At 34.4% G+C, this 26,318-nt stretch overlaps 1 long non-coding RNA gene across 5 annotated transcripts in view; it reads left to right on the forward strand.

Moving 5' to 3' along the window:
* Positions 1-26,318, forward strand: part of LOC142604019 (uncharacterized) — a 67,025-nt gene that overhangs the window by 9,016 nt on the left and 31,691 nt on the right. For 3 of the 5 annotated variants that reach the window (XR_012837919.1, XR_012837920.1, XR_012837916.1), the window contains exon 2: positions 17,225-17,270. This is a non-coding gene — a long non-coding RNA (uncharacterized LOC142604019). Of the gene's footprint in view, positions 1-17,224; positions 17,271-25,405; positions 25,508-26,318 lie in introns of all 5 variants that reach the window. The other 2 variants (XR_012837918.1, XR_012837917.1) reach the window with 1 other exon arrangement.

Consider the following 26,318-nt stretch of genomic DNA (forward strand, 5'->3'; position numbering starts at 1 on the left):
ACTACTGATTGCAAGATGATTCCTAGCACCTTCTGACGTAAATGAAAGGTGTTGTAACAGACTGGCTTGAGACTTATGCAGCCTTTAAAATTATAAAAGGTACTTAACAAGATATTAAATTAATTGAATTATTAATGTTATTAGTAAAGTGTTTTGCCATCTGTGTGCATGTTTAGCAAACTTTTTATTTCCACATAACACTCCTAGCTAAAGACTCTGCATCTAATTGAAAATGTTTTTTTTAAAAAAAAGATGCGTGAGACCACACAGATTCTACAGAGTTCTGTAATATTAAGGATCAGTGAAGGGAGTAGTCCTAGAGCTATGAATTGTATCACCTTTGTATAGAAGACACTGCTAATATTAACAGACTGGAATTTTAATTACTTCTAAAAAGTTTTTAGGAGCTATGCTAGTCACAATACTGTGTTAGATTTGAGCATTAAAACTGATCTGATTTGGCATTTGTCCTGTGTTGCAATCTTATCTTACATGTAATCTTTCAAGGTTATCAGAATATTTTTTTTTTTCCCCTAATGTAAGCAATCTTTCATAAAATTTCTTGCATGTATGACTTGGAGGTCTCAACAGCTGATTCTTAACATACATACCTACTTATATACATACAGGCTGTAGCAAAAGTCAGATTCTCTTTGAACATGTGTTCTGTAAATACATAAAAATATATTTATCATATGACACTGCTATCAAGAAAAAAATACTTGCTTAGACCTAGCAATTCTGAGAATAAATTCAAGGAAAAGAATCAAAATCAGTAATACTATATTCCAGTCCTTTTATGTCTAATAGGAATCACCTGACATACAATTGTTATTTTTACACATTTTTATCACTGAAGAGTAAGCATTAGAAAATGAGAGCACATAGTTTGATATGTGCACTTAAAACTTAGAATTCAAATACTTGCTTCAAATTGTTTATGTTAAGTATTTAAATTTTTTTGGTTTGAAATAGTATGTCACAAAAACCTCTGGATCTGATACGGCCCCAGAGGAAGGACTGCAAAACTCATCTGTGAAACTGTCCACTGAAACTAAAAGCACTTTGTCTGTGAATAGGCTGTGAGTAGGTTTCAATATTAAATATTTTGTAAAAGATAATTTTGCTGTCTGGTTGTTCTTTAAATATGAGCAAAGCAAAGATTTCTATTAGGCTTTTATTAGGGATTTTGATTTCTTTTAATTATAGGTCCAAGAGTCATTAACATGAACCAACAAACTCATGGTGTTCTAAAAATTATAACAGCAACAACTAGGTAATATTTTTCAAATAGAATTTCCACAGTGGAAAGATATTAAATGTTTCTTATGTGCCAAGAAATGAGTAATACGAGAACACTTTCCTTCTTTTACAAAATGGAAGAGCATTAACAGCATTTAGTTTTTTATTATGTATCAAGTTTTTCTGATTACCAACAGTCTCATAATAAATAAACAAAAATAGCAGAAGAGACATGCAGTTATTAAATAAGCTGACTAAGATAAACCAATCTCATTTATGTATTGACTAAGCCCATTATTATCTCAAGTTTTGAACATTACCTCAACTGTATGTAGACTGACTGTTTAAATTGTTATTCAGAATGCAGAACCTGGCTTATCCATTTTAATAATATTTATTTATTTACTATGTTATTGGACTTCTGATATGTTTGATCCAGTTTCTTACTGAATTAAGATAGTATAAATTCTGCTTCATTCAGTACTGAAAGGATACCAGTGCAGCTCCCTGTACCATTACCTGCAGGGCATGTGCCTTCATAAATAACAGAATCAGAGTCTGAATGCAGGAATCAGTACTGAACCTGTGTCACAATGAAGCTGTTCAGAAAAGCTCAGATAAGCCATGTAGTTTTGCACTGTGTTAGAGAAAGATGTGGGAAAGGGAAGAGCTATAGCAAACGGAGTAGCAAGTCAACTGCAAGAGATAAATCACTATTCAGATGCTGTAAATATATCCATAGAATAAAGACCTAACTAGTTTTCTGAAGAGGGGACCAGAATGTGGCCAGAAGTAAGTGTAAAGGGAGCAGACCAGTATTTATGATGATCCTGCAATGTATCCTTTCCTTAAATGGTTAGTTATGGGAACAGAAATGCATACAAAAAGAAACTCCATTAATAAATGATCACTACTACATTTCTCAGTCATACTGAACTGTTTCAGACTTTGTTAATTTTTTACCATTGATAGCTGATTAAATATGTGTAAATGGTTTTGTTTGCATTTTTCTTAAATTGTAAATGTGTATAAACATTTTTATTCCCAAATTTAAACCACCAGTGCCAAGATTCTGACTGAAATGGCTCTTTATGGTTGTATTATAAACAAGTGCAAATGTAAGTTATGAAGTACAGTGCTGACGTAATCTTAATTATAGCTGGAAAAAGATTTGCCAGTGTGTATGCAGTGTAGAAATACAAGGAATCATTGTAAGTTAATAAAGTTCATTAAAAGAAATCATACATTTCATAATCATGCTTTCATCAAGATAATATGACCTATTTTACACTTAAGCAATTAAAATAGAAGCTGAAATATTTGGAGATGATTAACTTATCCAGTAGTTAGACTTGACAGGTGATATTACCTGATAAATAATCTACTGAGTGACTGCAATTCTTAAACAAAATTATTTTTTGTTGACTTCTGGGTTGTTGGTTTTGGGTGGGTTTTTTTTAAGAAAAAGCCACTTAAAAAATTTCTTTACCTTTCCAATGACAAATTATATTTTGTATATTCCTTTAAAAGAGGAATCTACAGCCTTGCTATGACTGCTGTCTGAGGCTTTCGGAGATCTCAGTGGTGAGAACTAATCTAACTGGATTGCAGCTGGTTAATTTTGTATGAGAAGAAGCACCGAGACATTCATATATAAAGCCAGGGAATCTGTGCTAGTAATTTTTTGGATTTCTGAACTAATCCATAACAAAATTATCCCATGACTGGAGTTGGCAATAAGGAGAGCTGAGTGTGTCCACAAGATGTGCAGATTGCAGTTTGAATTAAACATAGACTCTGTGATATAATCTGGATTTATATTAGTCTAGATTCAATATCTTGCTAATTCATATAAAATCATCTTATATTATAAATTTATTCTAATTTGTACCAGAATTTCACAATAATATTATTTTAAAACTCTGAATATATCTAAAACCAAAAATGAAAATAAACCCCTTCTTATAACATATTTGAAATGAAATTGTGGAATTTTGGTTCCAGTCTGAACATTAGGAAATGAATGTTGCAAATTCAAGAGGTTCCAGATTCAAGGTCTGGCCCTGATTTGCCCTCTAGCCAGTCACAAGAAGGTGCAAAATGCCTTCATTAGAACCCAAGCAAGGTAAGGTACTGCATGCACTTCACCTATCAGAGGGAGCAGTACAGCTACTAGCTAATTTCAGAATACATTTTAATCTGGAACAGTGGGCCAAGGCAATTCAGCTCTGGCCTTAAACATAGTATCTTTCTGTACCAGCTCTATTCCTGTCTCCTCCTTTGCAGATTACCCAGTTAATAAACAGAAAGTTCCAAGAAGACAAACCCAAACCCTAACCAGAGGTAACTCCTTTTCAAGGCACTCCTGCCAGAAAGTAAAGACAGCCACAGCTGCAATTTCCTGATAACGTACCTCTTGCTGACATTTCAGTATGGTGTGTGTGAGTGGAAAAATTACACCAATTAGTCAATTAAAGCCTCTTGATTTTTCTTATAAAGCAGGACACTCCTTGCATCATGTCCTGCAACAGAGAGATGCATCTAGTATGGCAGGTTGTATAATAAAAGCATGCCCTTGCAGGGGGTTGTACAACACGTTGGTGCGTGTGATAGAAGGAGACTGGAGTGCAAAGCTGGAGCTGGGGGTAAAGTGCTTTCTGGCAGGACCCTGTGAGCATGGCGGGCAGCTGCAAGACACCACTCCGCTGCCTGCAGCAATACTGTGGCTCTGTCCTTTGTGCTGGACACGCTAGTTGGGACTGATCAGCAAGCGGACCACACTTGACCTTTATTGTTGCTATTTTACGTGTTTGGTTTTGTTGACTTTTTCCTCAGACATCAGATAGCAAGAAATAGTGAACTGCTGCATTAGGAGTTTCATCTCGCTTTACTCTCTAAGAAAATTTCCTTTATCGTTGATAAGAGGAGTGAAAAACAGCCTACAACCCTGATTCTGCATAACAGATAAACTGTTTAGCTACACAGTTTAAACTGATCTCACTAGGAATTAATAGGAGCAGAGCAGTATACTTCAACACCAAATTCTGCAGAGTATGTGACAATACCTGTAATAGCAAGTTTATCTTACTGCACAAAAGAAGTTAATATTTCTAATGAAACATAATATTAGATGCTATTAATATTACATATATTATGTATTCCAAGGACATATTCTCACCTTTTTATTTATATCACAGAGAACAAAAAATGTATTTTCCCATTCTATGTATGGAACACTTAAAAACACTTCAATATTTTATGCTAACATACCGGAATACGGCAGTGTTACAGCAGTAACACATGGAGTTTTAAACATCTTTGAGAGACAGGGACTTTGTTTCTGTTCTGTGATTCTACATCTCCCAGTCCTAATCTATGTGTTAACCTGAGTGTTAAAAATTGGAAAGAACAAATAATAATTTTAAGGTGTGGTACCTTATTTTGGAACATTTTTTGTACTTCACACTGTACATAATTATTACCTATCTTTAGCATTAGGAATATAGAAGATGATGTGCTGAGAAAAGGCACGGGAATGAAAAATAAAACAGAGCAAACCAAAGGCTCTTTAGACTGCAGGCTACTTGCCAGCTTCTTACAGGAACTTTCATTTCTGCTGCTTGCTTTGAGTGTAGCAAAAAGATAAACATTTTCTTGTTGCAAGTTAACAAACACTGTCATGCGTGACAGGTTGATAAGCAGTATCAAGAGTTGTACCAGGAGTTTATTAGTTCATTTGAACAAGATAGAAATGTGCTGGAAAGTTTTGAAGTACAGCTGAAAAATGAAAAATAATTGGTCAATGCCCAAACTGTTCTGCTGAAAAGGTTTTCTGGTTTTAGTTACTGGAGCTTTCGCTGCTATAGACCACTTTTCTTTCTGTTTGTGGTAAATTCCTCAGTGTATCCGCCTCCTTTGTACATCTTACACCACTGCATTGTGGTTCTGTATTTTCAAGTGGTACAAATGTAGGAGTCTAAATTCTACACTGATAAACTATGCTAAAGTCATGGCACAACAGGCAGAATTTGGCTTAGTGACTTTGTTAGATTAAAAATAAGCATTTGTCTGCTCTGTATCTTTTCACATTAACTGTGGATGTTAGGATATTGTTTCCATGTTTTTACCTTTTGTAATTATTGAAAATTAAATATTGTGTATTTAGGTATGGTACAAAATAGGTGCTATGATGGGTTCTGCTGTACACCTCTATTTAGCACTCCTTAAATTCTTGTCTGATTATTTTTGTGATGTAGGCCTATATGCCTTAGAACAAATTGATAGTGTTTGACTCTTGATATTGTGACCAAATATGTATTTGAACTAAGAGCTGCCAAAGTAAATATTGAATATCCTGCTGTATATATTGCAAATGTCACTTTTAGTTACTTTTTTGGTAATGGTATGCAGCATAATATAAAAAAGGAGAAACAAAGAGATAATGCACAGTGATGTAGTACCGGGGTTTACTGGCAAAAATTGTAAGTGGATATATTAATCACAGATGCTAAAAATGTAAGGCAAAAGGTCTTCTTCCTAGGTTGCAGGAAGAGACTTTTATCTTACACTCTAATGACTTTTTTGTATCATTTATTTTATTGAACAACTATTTTAGAAAAGTTTAAATTTTTTTCTTACAAAAGCATCCATACTATTTGTATAGTCCCTTTCCCCACTAAGACAGGCTTTTAAGCACCATTGACATTTGTGGTATGCCAATTTTTATGGCTCTAGAGAAATAACAATAATACACTGTGGAGAAAATTGTGACACATTTTGCCTGGAAAATGTTGTTACACTCTGTCAAAGAAATATGAAGAACTTATTTTAGTATCCTGTCTCACAATATGGGGTAAAAGGGACAAAAAAATTAGGACGGGTGGATCAAATGTATACTTTAGCAAGATGTGATCAGTAACCAGAGCGCCAATATTGTCAGTTATTTGCAAGGCTTCAATGATTCCCAGATGCCTGAAGTAGGGCAATGATGAGGACTAGGAATTTCTTCTGGATTTGATGGTTGCTTGGCACTGTGGAATGTAGATACCTTTGCCCATTTGTATGAGAATTGCGTCCTTTGCCTTGGTTTCCCACTGGGAGCTCACAACTGAATACGTAGACAGTCTTTCAGGACTTCCTTCCTTTATTTAGTGCACACAAAAAGGAGATGCATGTGCAGGATGTTTATTGAAAGGAATAAAGAAAGTTTTACTCTGCCAGCAACTGAATGCTCATGAGAGAGTGTCACACATATATGGATATTTGGTGAAAGTAAACACGCGCCTGTCTATCTTGAAGAAGAAAAAGCAAAGGCTTTTTTCCTCTGTATTCTCAGATACTGAATAACATTCTGCTGCAAGACAGAAATTGTTTGTGTGCAGATGCTTGGCTTGAAAATATAAACAGTTTTCTTGGTAGCATATTTAGTCACCATATTAATATTAGTCAACTAGGGGTTATTATTTTTCAAATTGAACTACTCTCAGGCTAATAACACAGAAGTATTGCTATTGGCACACTAGATATTTTCAATTAATTAAGGTAATAAGTTCAATAATTTAATAAATAATTTTCAATGAGGTATTTATGAAATTCATTTATTTAATTGCTTATCCTGATTTATTCTCAAATCTAGAACGTTAAAACTTAAGCAACAGACCAGACACTAACATGTAAATGTAAATTCAGGTATGGGATATGGCCTTCACAAAACAGCACACTGAAATTAGATGTCTCTTGATACAGGAGATAGTTCCACTATTAAGCAACTGGGGCTAAGAGTATCTCTAAAAGATTCAGAATGTGAGCGATCTAGTAAGACAGCCTATAAGGTATAAATTTCCAGTCTTCGGAGAGGTTAATGTCTTCTTGCAGTGCAATGAGATTCCTCCAAAGTGTCTAATATTTCATGGCAGGAGACCTCTATAGTGTGATAATCAGCAGATAATCTGTTTTGTGATAATCTATATTGTGATAATCTCTATTATGATAATCAGCAGATAACCCATGTTATGAAACTACTGTACCTTAACTGTAGCATGAAGAAAGCGGGATGCTAATGGATCATCATTCTGCAGTCTTTTTAGCTCTGAAACAAAGGAACTCATGTAGGCCTGTAACATAAATAATAACCTGTGAGAACGCAGAAGCAAAGAAGGAATGTGCCAGTTTAGCCAACTGGCTGCCTACAGGAGCAACACACTACTCAGAGAATAAATTGTCTTTCAACTTTGCACCAACAACTTTGCTGCAGATATTTAAGAAGAATAGATCTCATATGGCAAACACAGACACACCAGACACAGATAGCATTTCTCTTCTGAGGTCTAAGAATATTTTTCCTTAGTTTGTGCAAAACCCCAAATAGCTATAAGTAACTAATAAATGAAATTAAAATGGAAGAGAATATTGTTTGATAACATTTGTCTTATATTGGGTCTGACGGATTTAATGTTCAGGGTAGAATATAGAATAAAGTTCATATATACCACTGATATAGTCATTTAGACTCATTATCCTGCCTAAAGATTTCAATTTTATATTTTGTCATCAGGTTGTATTAGGTTAGGTTAGGTTAGGTCTCCTAAAACAAGTATCACCTTTCAAGAAGGAAGACTGATTTAGACACAAAATTTGACCTGAATGATCTTAAATGTCTTCTTCAATTTTAGAGTAATGAAATGAGACCTTAATAGGGAACTTGTTCTGGCTTTAAGGTCCCTTCCAACCCAAACTAGTTTGGGATTCTATGCCTCTATGAAGTCTCGAGAAAAAAACAGGAATGGCATGGTAGCTGGTATACATCAGCATTAAGTCAAGTAGTATTATGCCAGTTCATATCAACTGAAGTTTTGAAGTTTTAGCTCTAATTGTCTTGGACCCTAGAAGACACCATAGCACAATTTAGAGGCAAATGTCTCTTCCAAAGAAACATGTTCTGGAGTATGTGCTATAGAAAAATCTAGATCTGTTAGGACCTTTTCCAGAAACAGTAAAGGGAATGGACACACAGAATTATATGTGCATATGAGCTTTACATTGAAATATAAGGCACCGGGTATGTAGCTAGAAAATATGTTATTGTTTTTAACTAAGAGATATTTGGATTTAACCAAATATGTAATGTTGGAATGCAGGATTTATTATAAAACTAAGTTGACTTTTTCTGAAAATAACATTGTTAGTGAATGTTTGTCTGTTTAACAGATTCACAGAATGGTAGGGGTTGGAAGGGCCCTCTGGAGATCATCTAGTCCAACCCCCCCTGCTAGAGCAGGATCACCCAGAGCAGGTTGCACAGGGTTGCGTCCAGGTGGGTTTTGAATATCTCCAGAGAAGGAGACTCCACAACCTCTCTGGGCAGCCTCTTCCACTGCTCGGTCACCCTCAGAGTAAAGAAGTTTTTTCTCATGTTCAGATGGAACTTCCCGTTTTCCAGTTTGTGCCCATTGCCCCTTGTCCTGTCACTGGGCATCACTGAGAAGAGTCTAGCCCCTTCCTCCAGACATCCACCCTTTAGACATTTATAAGCATTGATCAGATCCCCTCTCAGTCTTCCAGGCTCTCTTTTCCAGGCTAAACGGACCCAGCTCTCTCAGCCTTTCCTCATAAGACAGATGCTCCAGTCCCCTAATTATCCTCGTAGCCCTCTGCTGGACTCTCTCCAGTAGTCTGTCTTGAACTGGGGAGCCCAGAACTGGACACAATTTTCCTTACCTGAGAATTTATACACTTTGTTCCCAATGCTGACATGGTTTGTAGTTATTATAATTTATTTTAAAACAAAGTTCAGTCTTTTAAAATATTTGAGGCATATTATAGGCAGGTTTGTTGTTCTTATCAACTCTAAATTGTGCAGTTACATCCAAGTCTTTTTACACAAGAATGTAAATTCATTACTAATACAGCATGAATAGTGAAATATTCAGGAAAAGGACTTTAAAAAAGCTAAAGCTGTTTTGTATTTGCCTCCCTTTAATATTCAGTATAATTCTGAAAGGTTATATAAATAATTATTTTAATGCATTTAAGAAAACGTGCTGTTGTCTCATTTTCATTTTGTCATTGGATCTAGTATTTGTATGATACCTAATACCTACCAGTTCAAGTAATACTAATCAGCTTGCGATTTCCATTGGTGAAGGTGACTGCAGAAATGGGCTGAAATGACTCTGTTTTTCAGGAAAACACTCTTGCATAAGAAACCTGTTGGCAAAATGGAAATTATGTAACTGTTCCTACTCCATCTGCATATTAGATTAAATACATGCATGAGGAAAAATTAGAACTATTTTATCTGTAAATGTATAAATACATGTAAAAATTTGCTTTCACAAGTTATTTCCTTTCTTTATGCAGTCCCATTAATAATTATTCTTCTACTGTGAGCTCTTCCTTTTGTTTTTTTTAATTCTTTCACAGTAACAGAAAAGACATACAACAATAGCAAGATACCAGTAGGGATTTGCGTAATGCCAAGTTATATTGCATCTCAATGTACAATAGAATTTGTAAAAAATTTCATAGTACAGGGTATTGTATTGAATATTGCAAGATAAGTTTAGCATCCAAAAGATTCTGAGTTACCCATATATATAAATGCACAAATTATTTTCAGATACCATAAAAATTTCTGTGTCTACAATGGATGAACATTTCAAATTCTAATTTCAAATTCTTGCCATTTTTCACACACTTGCCATCCCAGTACTTTACAAAACTTCTTGAAAACTTAATTTTTGAGAAACAAAGCTCTGGCAACTTGTCAGGGAGGCAAGTGAAATAAAGTATATGCATATAGAAGCAAAAAATGGTGTACATTCAGAAATCATCACAAATTCTTGGAGAATAACAACAATAACTGCATTTCTTCATTTCTAAGTTCTCCAAGAATATCCAGTGTGCTTCAGACATAAAGAATGTTCATGTTCTAACAGGTCATTTAATTTGCAGTGTGTGTGTATCTCCAAAAGCAATCAATCAGCCGTATTTGTATTTTGTCAATATAAGAACTTGAAATATATTAGAAACTGCAACTTCATGGTCCTGACCGCTCAACTAAATGAGAGCTTTGCTTCAGAACTGAGAGTAGCTTAAAATTAAGATCTGAATGTGTGTGACATATCACTGTAGATACCGCCTTTGAGAAATCATCCCTCCCTCCTTCTCATACATTACAGCAGAACTGATCTGCAAAGGCACTTCATGGACCCCTTCATTTAAAACAAAGGGCCAGCAGTTCTCTGGGAGGACCCATCTTGGGAACATGCCCTGATTCTGAAACACCTCATTTCAAAATGTTGTGTAGGGAATTCTGTTTGTTTGGATTTCTGTCGCCAAGTGCTAGAGGTGGAGAAACTATTATTCTGAACTAATGGTTCAGAGGTAATGCACCAGGAGTACTGCACCAGGGATTCATCTTAATGAGCTCGAGTGTTTATTTCTGCTTAAACAGCTAATGCACCTAGTCTACTCTTTATATGATGTATTCCAGTACTGACAGTAGTTACATTGAGTTACCTTCTGAATTTAAAAAAACAAAACCAAAAACAAGTATGAACTAGGATTCCCTGCAAATTTTCATGAAATTGAGAGATATAAATCTTGCAAGGCAATACATGTTTGTTGGAAAGGTGCTGTTTAGTTGTGCTTGTAGCCTTATTCACTTTGTACAAACCCAAATATAATTTGATCCTCTAGATTTAAAAAGGAACTTTTTCATATTGGGATTGTTTTATTAATAAAAGAGATCTCTGTGTGTTAGTCAGGCATTGATAGCCACACATTATATCCTGAAATTAGAATTCAATATTTATTACTATAGTAATAAAGTTCCAAGACAGAAGAATGCGGTAGCAAAGAAAGGGCTCTTCCCAAATCCATGCAACAAAAGTACTATCATCAGAATCATTCTCTAAGTATGTGCTGCTTCAGTTTGCAGTTTTTAATCATTAAAAAGTGCAGTCTTTTGTAACTTGAAGATAAAGACCTTAATGACATTTTTGTGAATCAATTACTTTCCTGTTAAAATACTTTGAATGCTTTGTTAATCCTAGTAAAGCAGCAAATGGAATGTAAAGATGAATGGAATTGAAATGATACAGTCCTCTTTTATGGAAAACAAGTATTATAGAGCTGAATTATAAGTTCTCTACAGAAAAGTATAAACTGAGTATTAGAAATAATTCCTACAGAGCATGACTAATTTAATCCTTACTGAAGTAACACATTTTACAAATTAAACAAGTCCTTATTAAACAATTTTTTATAATATGGGAAGTACCTTATCTGTACTCCTATAGCTGAAATATGCATTTCTAATTGACTTTCAGATTTACAGCCATATTGATTGTTCTGGGCTGAGAACAATTAACAGTGATAAAAATTAAAAAGTGATAAAAATAATGAACAAATATTTCAGAACACAGGCAATGTATTGAACCTGGTTCTGCCTCACTGCAATAAATGATCATTCAAGGAGCAAGACCTAACTATTATCTATGTGCATATATATAACTACATATAGGTATATACACATACATATGGTTTGCTTTAGTAGATGCAAAGGAAATACCCCTTTCTATAAAATCCACTTTTTCATGGCTGCAGTGTGACTTTACAGCATAACCCCCCTAAAGATGGCAGTCTGGTTTTGTAGAATAAATCCAGATTCAGGGTAGAGTCTTTCAAAACTCAGCAAATTCTTCTCCTAGTCCTACCTGTCTGAGATGCTTATCATATGAGAGGATGAGTAACTCTTTGGCAGTAGCCTTTTCTCTTCCCTGATAACAGGGTACTCCTCAATGATCTTGTTCATCATGGTGCCTATGTTTTAGACACCTGAAATAAGGAGAGATTAATTCTCCTTAAAGCTGCTATGTTCCTTAGAGAATTAAGAAATGAAAAACTGGTACGTTATTTTTCTTACTTACAAGATCAGAAGAAATACTGAAAAAAAGACTATTCTGATATTGTCTTACTGTGGCTGCCTGTTCCATTTATGACATCACTTCATAAACTGCCCAAATCTATTTATGCAACCTACAGATACTCTAAAAGACAAAGTAAAATTAAGTACGATACAGAAAAAAAACATGCATTTATCATGCATTAATGATTTCAGCCTATAAACATGTTCTAAATTGTACTAGACAAGTCTAATATCATGTGAAATAAAAGCAACTAGATGTTTGACTCGCAAAGAACTAACATGATCAAAGATAAAGTCTAATGACAAAAGACATTTTACTTAGTAGTTGTCTACTTAAAGGAAATTACTGGCAGTAGTATTTTTAAGTCATTATAGTCATATTGATAAAACTTTCTAGAGTAAAAGAGTGTGCATTAAACATTATGTTGTAAAAACCCTTGTAGTATAAGGTTATTATGAAACTATTGAATTTCCTTATTGAGAGAAGCCCTACAGAAAATCAAAGAATGCAGAAATAGGTATCTCTATCACCTGACATCTCTACTAAGCATAGATATGTTTTGAAATCTGAAAATGATCTGCACAACCATAAGTTTAGCATATCATCTCAGCTACATTTGTAAGAGATCATTTTGTTTATAATGGAACACAGCAAAATGGTCTTTTGACAGAACATTTTATTCTGAGTCCCTATTTCTGTATTTCACTGTAAAAATCTCTTACGTAAATTCTGAGTGTCACATAGATCACTGTGAACTACTCAGAAAGAAAGATTTCACTAGGTTTTGCTTTTAAATCAACTGCAGACACAAATCAAATTCCCTTTAACACATTTAGTATGCCTGAGCTGATCTATGGTTCCATTTCAACACAGCAAAAATTTGGTACTAATAACAGGAAATAACGTGAAACTCAGAGATTTTGGCCAAGATTCATGTGGAATCTGGAGTATTAGTAACTCTAAAGTGTGAGATGCTAGCATAGAAATGAAGAAGATATCCATGCAAACCTTTTCATGCCAAATTATCTGCCAAAAGGAAAGTTTTTGCTATATTCATAAAACAAAAAATCCCAAATCATACAACTGTGCTGAACAAGCAAGGTTCCCTCTCTTATTAAATGCACAGTGATTAAACATTGGAGACTGTAAATGCCGTTTGATAAAAATGGCTGGTGCCTGTCCCAGAGGAGGTTCTCTTTGGAACGTAGTTAGACTCTGATAGCTGGATTAACACATTGAATAAATGAGGATGATGACCTTCGAGATACTACCACTGGCAATTTCTTTGTGCTCATTCTTCTGGAATATTCCTGTTGGTTTAGGAGGAGAGAGCACAACAAATTAACCGTAAGTCATATGTTTAATTCCTCATCTTAAATAGGTTCCTTTGCTGCATCAGAAGTTGCCGCTCTAATTAGAATGTGTTTTGCATGAGGACAAAGTGTGACATAGCTGAGTATCCCTTCATACTGATCATTGTCTGGGGTGGGGGCTGGAACATTATGCAAAAATGAGACTGTTAATGTACTATTAGGAACTTTCTTCATGATAAAATAGCACATTGCCTAATATCTAGAAAATTATTTTTACACTATTCCAGTAGCTGGACCAACTAAAGAGATATTGTGACATGTTATCCCAGAGACACATTTCACGTACTTGCTTTGAGCTCCAGGACATAATGAAATGGCTAGCATAATCCAGAAGTGATCTAGGACAACTATACTTTCTCCTTAAAACTTACATTCAGGTGTATTATTTGTAGGCATTATTTCACACTGTGCACAAAAAAATACTTGATTCCATGTGTCAGTTATACAAATATATATTTTCACTGAATACTTACACCCTTCATACATGTCCATTAAAAACATAACTCTTACCCCCAACCCAAGCATGAATTTTTCTCTGTAGCGTAACATCTATCCTTAAAGCAACTGCTTGATTATAGTGAATAATGTAAAAAGTACATTCTCAGTGCAGCCACTTTAAACAATGACCTAAATTAAGCACTAATGGCTAGTGACAGAAAACAACTTGGTAACAGTTTGCTACTGTTTGACATTTAAAAAGTCTTTTAATACTTGGATTGAAGTTATCTGGCTAAACATTTGCTGGCTTGATTAAATCATGATAACCACTTATTCGCCAAAACAAATACTTACACATATACAATTCTATCAGAATTCCTCAAGTCTTTATCAGCACGGACAAATTACAATATGAAATCTTCAAAGGATTTACTGGAGAAGTCTTTCTTTTTTGTGCATCAAAGGTCTATGTGGAATGTAGCACACTTAGTGCTGGAGCAGGATCTTTTCTATCCTCACCATCATCAACAACAACAGACAAAATATGGTCAGGTAGCTACTGTCTACATTTACAGAGGCTTTTGCCTGACGAAGATGCAGATGAGTGCCCAATGAGATTTTTACTCCATTTGGCGTTAGACTTTTAACCTGCTTAGCTTCTGTGTACGTGTTAGTCTGAGCAAACTGTCGTTAGGCTAGCAGAATCTGTCCTAAAATGGAATGGTCTAGTCAAAACACATAGGAAAAGCCTGCACAGTGCCCCTCTATGCTAGATTTGACTGCAGCCAGTACTATTAATCCTCTAATGTTGTAGATACCATAGGGGAGACATGCTAATAAAAAAAATAGCATTGATACCATTTATATGAGTATATAAATACTGCAGAAATCTCTCTCTTACTTTTTAAAGAAAATCAGCATTATAAAATTTTCCTGGAAAGATTTACATTTATTTCACTGTGAAAAATATTTATACTCTGAAAATAATAGTTTTTTTAAATAACCATATGATTTTAAGTATCATTGTTGTATCTATGTCAGCTTTTGGTTAAATAGTTATGGATGTGTTATTAGTGTTTCTGGTATCTGTTCTGTTTGTGGGAAGGTTTGATTTAGTTAGCAATGAAGTTTGCTCCAAGCTGAAAAATTACTTTCAGCTTTGTGTCAGAGCTATGTAAATCTGGACTAGATCAATATCTAAAAAATGGCTTATAGTTGGGGAAAAAAGGTATCATCTCCTAATTAAGACACATTTCAATGAGATTTTTCAAATACACTACTATGTTGACAGAAGTGCCCAAATTACGTTTAGAAAGGATTGAGCAAATTGTTATACTCTGATACAAGCTAGCTGCTAGATTTCTGCAGAGCACTCTGGAACACCTGTTTGTGGAGTCTAATGGCAGTGGTGGAATTTACAGAGCCCATAAGCCACATTCCTAAAATGTTGATAAAGACTGAGTTTCAGTTACTTACATGAAATTTTTAAATGTCATCAAAATAAACACTGTAAGTTAAAAACTTAGCAAAATACAGCATTGTTTTTAAAATAATCTCTATATTCCAGGTATTTATAAAACCAAGTCGTTCAGCCTATTTCCTACTATGAAGAAATCCTTTATGATTTTGAGTTACAGATAGTGGCATTACTCATAAAGGGGCAGGGAATAAAGTGACTTAAGATAACTATTCCAATATGTAACTTTCAGGTTTTTATACCAATGAATCTCATATCGTACTTACAAAATATTTTGAAAAAGATTATGTTTGTAAAAGAAACATTTAGCCAAAAGCACCTTCCACTCAACTTCTTTCTTCCCCACTCACTCTGAAGTCTTTACTCTCTTTTACTCTGGAGTATAAAAAGAATCTGCTTCTGGGGCAGTTTCCAGTTGCAACTCACATCAGTAGGAAGTTGTCAATGTTCAATATATTTGAAAATACATTTCAAAAATCGAGGCATGCAAAATCAAAAGTAAAGAAAAAAAACCTATTTGAAAATATGGTTTGTGCTGACAGTATGTAGATAATTGAAAACACACATGGGTATATTGCAGTAACATATCTTGAACCTCACATCTTCAGATATTAAATCTTGAGCATTGAACCTGAATGTGAAAAAAATAAACGAGAGGTATTACGTTTATGTACTTATGGGTACATAAATATTCCTAAATATTATATTATGCCTTCATTTTGCTTTCTTTTTGGAAAGAAAACTAATTTTCCTTGGTTGAGGACCTTCATCACTGATAAACTTAATTTCTCTTTGAAACTATATAAAAAAGTTATAAACTTGGCTTTTATTGCATTTTTATAGAGCTCTTTCTTGTCAGTCTTCCAGAGTTTGTGTTTCAGTCAGTCTTTTATTGTGAGAAATTTTGCATGCAGACAGCCCACATCACAGCAAAAATTCAACTTATTTTTACTTTAAATAAAGCCAAGTAAATTGTTTTCCATTTTCAGGTGGTAGAATATTGTGAATAATTTTATAACTTTGTTCTCTACATCTAATTTTCAAAATACTGATTCCCATATTCATGGGTAGTATTCACTACACAGAGTCAAAATCTTGCCAAAGGTATAGAGGTGTCTTTGGCTTGCTTTCCAAATCCTAAATCCTAAATTTGTTTAACATTGTAGAAGTAGGGTTTATTTATGGTATATAAATGTATTATTCTTCCCCATGCAAACTGTGCTTCTGCAAGTAGATCTGTAATCTGCAGTGAACATAATTAAATTGATGGGACTCCATACAGGGATCAGACTCTGGATACAATGCCAATGTAGAACTGAGGATTTTAAAATTCTTTTTACTCAGCAGAAAATAAAAATAAATATGTTTTTCTAATGTTTTACATATTTGTGGGAATTAAAAGAGCAAAATTTTGTCATAATCCTTGTTTTACTTATTGCTTTTCTTATGGGTAAAATATTGTAGTCTGTTATTCAAAGTTATGTTGAAAACTGAGATAATTTATGTCTATACAAATGTCACGATTGTGTATATGAGTTTTAGATATTCACACTGGGTATAACTTTGATATGAGAATGAAATTTGTATCAAACATTTTTCTAATACAAACTCTATAGTTTTTTAAAAGACTATTTAATCTGTACATACATTTGAAACAAAAAATGCCTTTTGTTTTCTTACAACTGTCACTTTAAAATGTATTACATTTATACATTCTTCCTGTTCATCCAGTGAAATTTCCTTGCTGTTTTTTCCATCAACAGAAAATTTCTGATTGGTAGCTAAAATACTGATTTCCTCCAGAAAACAGTAAGTAAGAGAGTGTTAGGGATTGGCAGAAATGCATTTACTTTATGTTTCTCTCACCACAATTTAACTGTGCTAGCACATCATAGGCTTTTCAAAAAAAAAAAAGAATAGACTCTCTCACAGAGTAGGTGACTGGATAGATGTTGGGGTATGGTGTCAAATCTTTTACCACGTACGGCATAAAAAAAGGTTACTAATTGGAACACACAAGTCCCCACTTGCAAACTTTGCATGGTTTGTACCACGTCAGAATTCCTTTTGCGTCCTTCTTTAAATGAATCCCATGACTGGTTCTGCAAGTCAGAACTAACAAACCCCGGTAGGGCTGGGCAAGTTACCCAGCGCCTACTTGACTTCGTTAAACTCTCCATATTCTCGAAAGTGTTTGAATGTCAGCTCTCATTTCAGTATGCGAGAAAACTACATCTGTTCCACACACAACAGCAAGGTATATGCAAGAACAAAGTAAAAGTAATTAGAAGTGAAATTTCGAATAAGGGAGTCTTTTTAGTACAATACTTTAAATGCATTTTCCTATATATTATAACAGCAAATAATAAAATATGGACTGAACGCTAACAACTTGGGCACAATTATAGATTGGGAGCTGTAAATGTTAAATGTTAATTCAGAATGAGAATCAGGGAAGTCAGAATTACAAGTTCAGCTGGAGAATATTTCTAAAACATCTACATTAAAAAAACGATCTAAAGACCTAACAAGTTTCAATTTATACACTAAATAATCACTGCATAGGAAGAAGGACATGTTTAACAACAAGAACTGTCACTTTAAACTTATAATTTAAATTTTTGATAGTTTCCTAATAGCATTTACCTAAAAATATGTTGCAGCTTTGGGTCCCCATTTTTACCACAATAGAAGATTGTCTTGTCCTGGCAGGTGAAAGAGATTGTAGAATAATAGGTCTTTTATGTTTATAATATAAAATATCTTTTTTTTTTTTTGCCATTTGTAAAATGTAGTAATAACATTTAGCAAACATGTTAACAAACTTTGGTTATGTCCCAGATACAAATGGAGCTAGGCAGGTTAATCATCATGATTTCCATGTAGTTTGGGATCCAATTGTCCTTTTTGCTTTTGAAAGTCTTCCCTTTGAAAGTAAAATAACAACGCTGTATATAGGTTTTGTGATTATAATGAGAGGAAATGAAAATTCCTGACTGCTAATAAAGGTGGCAATAGTTGTAAAAATCAGAACAGCACTGCTGGGCAAGGGCTGCTATACAGTGTTTCCATGTACAGTAGCAATCCTGTCATTTCAGATTTATACTACAGAAAACTACTGCTGTCCTAAGAGAGCATTTTCCCATCCTTTTTTCACTATAGAGGGACAAAAGGAGTGTTCAGGATGTCTCTAAAGATCTACTTATTGCCAAGGGTCGGTGCACTAAAATTTAAGAAAAATCTTAAAAGATTTAGACTGCAATTTCTGAAACTGAAGTATTATTGTATAGAAATTGCATTGTCAAAAGTAGTATTATATAGAAATTTACTTCCGTACTGCAGTTTGTCTACTTTTCCTCCAAACATCGCAAAAGCAATTTAAAATTTAAATGCACCAAAATGTTTTACAAAAGATTTTGAACTATTCTGTTATTTGAGCAAAGACCCTGGCAGCACTGGTGGAATTTATTTTATGTACTGTTATAGTTTATACTTTTTCATTGTATAATTTGTTTTATTTCAACTACAACTCAAACAGTATCACAAAGGAAGGTATGAATAAACATGAACTTGCGATGTTGCAACTGAGCACAGGAGTGTAATGATGGTAAATTTTTCCCTACAAATCAGCTCCTTCCAAGAAGCTTTAAGTGTATGATTTCCTCCACAGAACTCAAACCAAACCACTGATAGTATGTTATTAAAATGAGTAGCATGCCTGCCTCTGCACCTTACAGCATCATCCCCTTATAATTGATTTGTACAATACAAAAGCCAGTATAAAAGATTGCACAGAAAAGAGACTGTTTATGTCAATGAGCTCTGCAAAAGGATAAGCATGTGTTTATGCAACTTTCTCAGTCAGGGAGTTGGTTTGCAACGCTCCCTTATGCATTGTATCCTTTATTGTTCATATTTCAAAGGCCTTTTTTCAAAATTCTAAGCAAATTAAAAACTTAAATTATTATCCCAGTTGTAGAAATGGAGAAATTGAAGTATTGAAGCTGACTGTCAAATCAGTGTTTACTATGAGAAATAGGATTAGATTTCATGTCATCACTCCAAATCTTGCACCCAGTCTTCTGGGACTGACTACCTACCATAATGTGACATATGCTCATGTGCTTGGTTTTAAGTGATTAATACCCAAGGAAGAGCAATTTCCTGAATATCAGGCAGATTACTAAAAATTTCTTAAGGATAACTCAGACATTGAAGATAAAAGACTTAACATTTCATGTTACAATTCTCATCTTTACTATTTCTCAGGCATGCTCTGATTCATCTCTCTTGAATACTTCATATACTGTAGGTTAACTTTAAATTTCTATCATGACACCAACAATTTGCCAAAACAGCAATTTCCCTTCACACTGAGTATTGCTAGCTCTTAAATCAAATCTATACTGTCTGCTTCCATCCCTGCTCTCTGCCTCAATTATTATTTTTCTGAAGATAAGAAAATCCCGTTTTTACCACTGGAGAGCCAGGCTGCTTAGGTCACAAGATTCTCCTCTTGGCTTAATCTTTGAGTATGAATCATGAACTTTCCCTAATAAGTACTGGCATTCTTCAGATGATCAGGCTAGCTTACTAAGGCTTCCAGAGCTTTCCACATTAATTATCACCATGTTTAAAGTATCAAAACGAGTAGATGATTAAGAATTATTAGACTATAAGTTTTTTATTCTTAATTTTCCTTTCTGTCTTCTGTTTCTCACTCTTACATGGGTTGATACTGTAAATGGCAATGATACGCTCAGTTGAAAGAGAACAAAATCTGAAAAAGATGATGAAAAAGATAAATCAGACTGAAAAATATCTATGTGAAAAATTGGAAACAAATTCAGCTGCTTTCTACACTACATGGCTTCAAAGTAAGCTATAAGTGCCCATGACTCCAGTTCAGAAAAAGCTTTTTTCTCACATTTAATATAAAAAAATTGTGAGATAACCAGTAAGCCTCTACTCTGCAAATGGCTTATAAGCCCTGCAAAAGATTCACTCTACTGCGAAGTCATAGTAAATGCCATGCGATTAAATAAGCATTCTGTTAAGAAATAAATAAAATGAAGACCCTAAAAAGAAAAAAGAAACTATCTCTTAACACTTGAAAGTGGAAACAGAATATTCCCTCTAGATTTAGAGTACAGAAAATTGCTGATAGAAGACTGGACTCTGCTAAGTACTTTAAATCTGGAAACACCAAGATCCTGGGCACTTCAGGAAAGATTTTATATTGATGCACCAAATTTAGATACTAAATCTAGTAAAAGTAGAACAAATATGAACCTATTCTGTTTAGCTACCAACAGTATTTTTGTATCTTTTACCAGGATTAGTACATCTAAATAAAGAGGAAGTAAATTCCTCGGTGTTTTAAGTGCAGCACAATATGACAGGATAAAAGTATATTTAATAGTTGGAAAAAAGAAGGTTTGTACTTAACTGACAGTTAATTAAACAATGAGTATATATGGGCTTATTATATATGTATGAATAACAGGACATACCCAAGTTATATTCAAAATCACTTGGGAACTTTTATGAAGACAAAATATTTTTACAATAGCAGTGATTAAGCCTGAAAATAAAAGCAGAAAGTCCTGATAGGAAATAAGAAGTGAGTCAAAATCACCAGGTGTTACTCTCATGTAGTTTAAGAATGCAGTCAAGAGGAAAAGAAGAAACAAGATGAAAAGAATAATTCTAAGACACATCTTTAATATTATTTCCAAAGCTGACAAATTCGAGAAGAATACTACTAAAAGTAGTATTAAATAGAAAATGCTTCTTTGAGCACTCAAAAGAATGAGTACTCAATACTTCACTCAAGTGAAGTAACATTCTAGTTTATTTTTCTCAGAAATATAAAAATCCTTTGAAATAAAATTTAGATACTGTGTTTAGATATTTACAAATTTAAAACAATACACAAAGGTTCAGTACAACCCTTTTTTGAGGCATGATTTAGTGACATACTTGCACAAGTGAGCGGCTGAACCCAAGTCTTCTTTCCAAGGGCTTGCATAATTTAGCACCAAAGTTCAGGAAATTACTGTTGTGGACAATGACTTTTAAGTCATACCAACCTGATTCAGTAAACTGAAGACACAAGGGACTGAGCATTGAATTTAATATTTGTTATGTACTTAATTGGATAAACAGCATCTTTCTCCAACATGAAGGTGTCTCTGCAGAAAGAGTAAAACTTTCTGTAGTTCTATTAATTGTTTTTCTAACTGAGTACACAATACAAAAGCTGTGCAGAAGATCTAGCATGGATAGGTAGAGATCTATGTCATCTCCGCTTTTTAAAAAAAAAAGTTTCAATCTCTGCTTTAAAAAAAGGTTTCATAGAGAAGGGGGCTTACTCAAATATTATTTATCAGAGATAAGCTCAAGCCACTTAAGTGAGAGCCAGACATACATAAGGAACAGTTCTGGAACAAAAATTTAATGTGTTATTTCCAGACTTGGTGAAAAACACTTCAAAGTCTTATAAACACTTCAGAACATCATGCAAAATTTAAACTAAAATTTTAGGCTACTGCTGTCATGAGTATTTAGAGAAGTTTAAAGTTTTCCAGAAGCCGTACTATTCAACTGTTAATGCTTTTTGTCCTGTTTCTCATTACCTCTGAAAATACTTTAATTTGTTTTGTTTTTATGGAAGTATACAGATGTGCAGAAACCCTGTTTAACAATTCATATTTTGAAAAAACCAAACAAACCTCTAAAGCTCTGTGTTCACAAAACACAGCATAACATCTTAACCTAATAAAGTGTTGCCCTACTTTCTGATTTGCAGACTGCGAAATAGGAATTTAAATATTCTACTTCAGCACTGGGGCAAAATTACATCCTAAGACAAAAAACTTTTTAAAAGTTATCTTATCTGGGTACTCCTTCCAATCCTACAATGGAAACTGTAGAATAAGAAACTGTTACCAGACATGATAATGTACATGATGTGAATTAGTAATGGGAGCCATATTCAATTACTATTGTACAATAGTATAAGTAAGTGGAAAAGACGACAGAAAAGAAACTATTTCCAATGTTTGTTTCTTTTAGATGAAATGAACTTGCATAGAACACAGAGTTACCAAAATGAACTAAAACTATAAGGTCAGAGTGCTGGCATGGCATGCTGTTACAAAGAATCTGTCTGTTTATGTCTTCCATATGCTGTACAAACATAAAAATAACAATGATTCTGAGCAAAAAAATACAGATTTCATGTATGAAAAGTTATTGATAAGCTATTTTCAGGTAGCATTAAAAGCAAAGATGATAAAAATACAGGTCAGAATATAGCAGAAGTGAGACAATTTTGAATGCTAGACAGGTATACAAATTATTTCCTAAAAGTTCTGTTGATTACTATTAAGCATGTCATTCTTTATGACTCATCTTTGCTCAGATAGCTCTATCATGAACCCAGTGCAGATTCTTCATTATTAATTCTTCATATTCTCTATGTATGACTAAATGAAAGTATAGAAAACTAGCAATCTGAATTGTAAAATTTGAAAAATTATGCTCTTCTGTCAAGTGTAGATATATATATATACAGGGCTTACGACATCTTTCTCTTCAGTCGGCAGTTACTTCTGTTATTTGTTTTGTTTAGTCTCTCAAAGGGACAAGGGAAGAAGAAGAATATATTTTCTCTGAAAAATACTGCTTTTAATATATCATTCCACTTAGTATATGCAGTGATCAATAGAAATTAACTTTATGGGGCAGGCAGTAAGTCAAAAAGGCAACAACGATTAAACAATGACGTAAGTCACAAGTACTGTAGGCAGGTGTTCTCTGTCTTTCTACCCTAAGGGTTTTCTATATACCTATTTTTTTATCTTATGCATGTAATACATTTTAATATATAAGTTCAGCCATGGCAATTATGTAAGTTTAACATTCAACACTTATCCCTTTAAGCTGTTTCCTGTCCTTCAAAGCTGTTCATGATCTTCATTTAGCTACCTTATTTATTATCGAATAATGCATACATATATGCAGAATTCTTACCACATCCCACCACTGTTTACAAATTCAAAAAGCAACTGCGTTAATTGTTTCTTCATAACACAGAATGCAGCATGATATTTTTATGTACCACTAGGAAAAAAAAAAAAAGATAAAGAGGAAATGAAGCATGGGAACAGAAAAACAGAATAATAAGAAATGAAATCCAAGTTTCTAATGCAGCGATGTAATGCCAAGAAACCGCTCCAGAGAAACTGATTAACTGCCAGCTTTTCTACCTGTTGCCAAGAAAACATTGTCGTGTTCACTGATCCTGTAATTAAACTGAGTGTGTTCTGAAACAACTTCTTCTAAATTGTGCCATCTTCTGTAAAGGGGAAGGGAGCTTCATTCCTGTAATACACCAATAGAAAGATGGTTCTTCTCTAAAAAGTAGGTAGAAGGGCAAGCTTGGCTTAATCATGTACACATGTTCTTTAAAGAAAAAGATTAACATTTGGAAAGAGAAATCTTGTTGCCTACAGAACTTGCTGGGAGGCACAGAACTATAATTTGCATCATTCAAAATACTAATGTACAGGGCAAAAAAAGTCTTAATTGCTATTCTTGAATGTCCCATAATACCAGAAGGCTTGCTGGCTCCTGTTGTTTTCTTCATAAAAATTTATAAAGTGAGTTCTTAATTCTGGTGTTTTGTAGTATTTTCTTGCTAAGAGTTTTAATATTTAAGTTATTACAATTACCCATGCTAGTCAAGATATTTGTATACAAATATGTCAATAAAACATCAGATCACATCAGTATACTGCTCCTCCCACATTTTATCTTGTTCAACCCAATCTTGTTTAACCAAGATTTCGTAAAGGCTGACTATATTCTCTTCACCTCCACTGCAGTCCTCTGGTATATTCTTGTAAAAGTTTATTTTACTTCAGACTTTTTTTCTCCATTCCTCACGCTTTTACTTTGACAGGTTAATGAAATGCTGGCTTTACTTAGTTGAATCATTCTTTGCTATGTGGCTGGTTGTGCTAGACAGGACAGTGGCCCTCTCAGACATTAGCCCTTACAGTCCTTATTGTATCAAGAAAGGTCTGGATCACCTAATAAAAGTGTGAGAAATTACAGCTAGTCACCAAAGATGTCAAGTCAGCATCTCTCACATGTGCTAGCTGGTATAAAATTTGAGCTAGTCTGTTTGTTGCTTATGAACAATCCTCTCTTCAGGTCAATGAAGAAAAATGTACTAAGTACCACACTTCCAATCATACCCAAAATTTATCTTATGGACTCAGGGTCTGTCTGCTGCAGACATAACCAAACACAGTTTTTCTTTCTTGTGCTGGCCAGAGGTTTATCTGATGTCACAGAATAGCCAGAGCTAAGAATATTCAGCTCATAATGCATTTTAGTTGTGATCCCTTTACTCCTCTTCATTGCTATACCTCTTCGACAGAGAGGAACTTGAGGGCAAGCAGAGCTGTTGCTTTTGTTTGGAGCTAAGCTGAGAAACCTTGTGTGTCAGGAGTATTCTATAACTGTCAATAGCATCTATAACTGAGATAGCATCAGCTCCAGCCACTGAGTGACTCCAAGCCAGAGAGCTACTTCCAGAGGCAACTCAGACTTTAGGAAGGCTGAACCCTGAAAAGTTACTTACTCTGAAAGTAACTTTCTGGTGATGACACAAAACCTTAAGATGACTACACTAAAAATTTACATACCAGTACCTACAGTTATGTGGGATGAGATATGGTCTGTGAATCACCAAATTAAGCTATGTTAACAGAAGAATACTTCCTCATTAGTGTTACGGAAGTATTTTTCAACTTTTCATAAAGATTTTTTTTGTTCTCACATAAAATCTTCTGGAGTCCTCAACTCCAAACATTTCTTTTATCTGTGGTGTTCTCAATATCTTTTTCTTTGATCCTCTTCGTCACGTACAGCAATAGCAACTGTCAGAATGTGCAGGTTTAGAGCTGACAGATTCGCTCTGGAGTGAATAGCTGAGCATAGCTGGCACCCACACTGCACTTCATTTGAAGGTGGTGAGTTGCTTTGTTTTTTTTCCTGTTTTGGCTTGCTTAGCTGACGAGTAACGTATCAGAGTCATTCACCAGAGAGAGAAGTCTGCTGCTAATCTACGTCCAAAACAAACTCAGAAGCTGAGCCAGGTCACTCTTACTTTCCTGGCTTGAATTTGTCCTGCTTTCTATTGCTGAGGATATCAGCAACATCCACTGATATCAGTGGATATGAATATGCCTAGGTGGCACATTAACGATCATTGCTTCTATTCCTGACACCAACTAAGTAATTCTTGTAATTCTAAGCCAAACTTTGCTTTTTTGACAGTTTGTTTAGCAGAGAATGAACAGTTAGCTGTTGGTGCTGATTCATTCTTCATCACCTGTTATTTCTCAAGCTGTCAGCAGTGACTCCAAATGCAACTCTCTAGATTTTTCACTGCTGAGCAGTTCCACTTGGTCTGGACCAAGTAGCAAAAAATTAACCAGTATTATGTCTCATTACCTAATCAAACACTTTTTTGTAACCCATTCTGACCTTTGTGAGTACAAAATACTAATAGGACAACTGCCAGGATGAATGCCCCGATAAGTAAATGTTGTGAAGCTGCCCTTTTTGGACATCCCTGAGATTATGATTCTATAAGTCTCTTTGGTAGTAGCATGCCTTAGGTGTTCCCCAAGATCTCCACAGAGTCTTTCCTGCCTTTTGTTTATGGGCTTTATCTTCTGTTTGGCTGTGGGTTTTGCAATGTTATTTTTCAGGTGGATGAGTTCCCCAATACAGATCCGTACTAGCCCATGGGTAGTTATGCCAGCACAACACAGCAAA

The sequence above is a fragment of the Balearica regulorum genome, chromosome 15, assembly GCF_011004875.1.
Source record: "Balearica regulorum gibbericeps isolate bBalReg1 chromosome 15, bBalReg1.pri, whole genome shotgun sequence".
NCBI lineage: Eukaryota > Metazoa > Chordata > Aves > Gruiformes > Gruidae > Balearica > Balearica regulorum.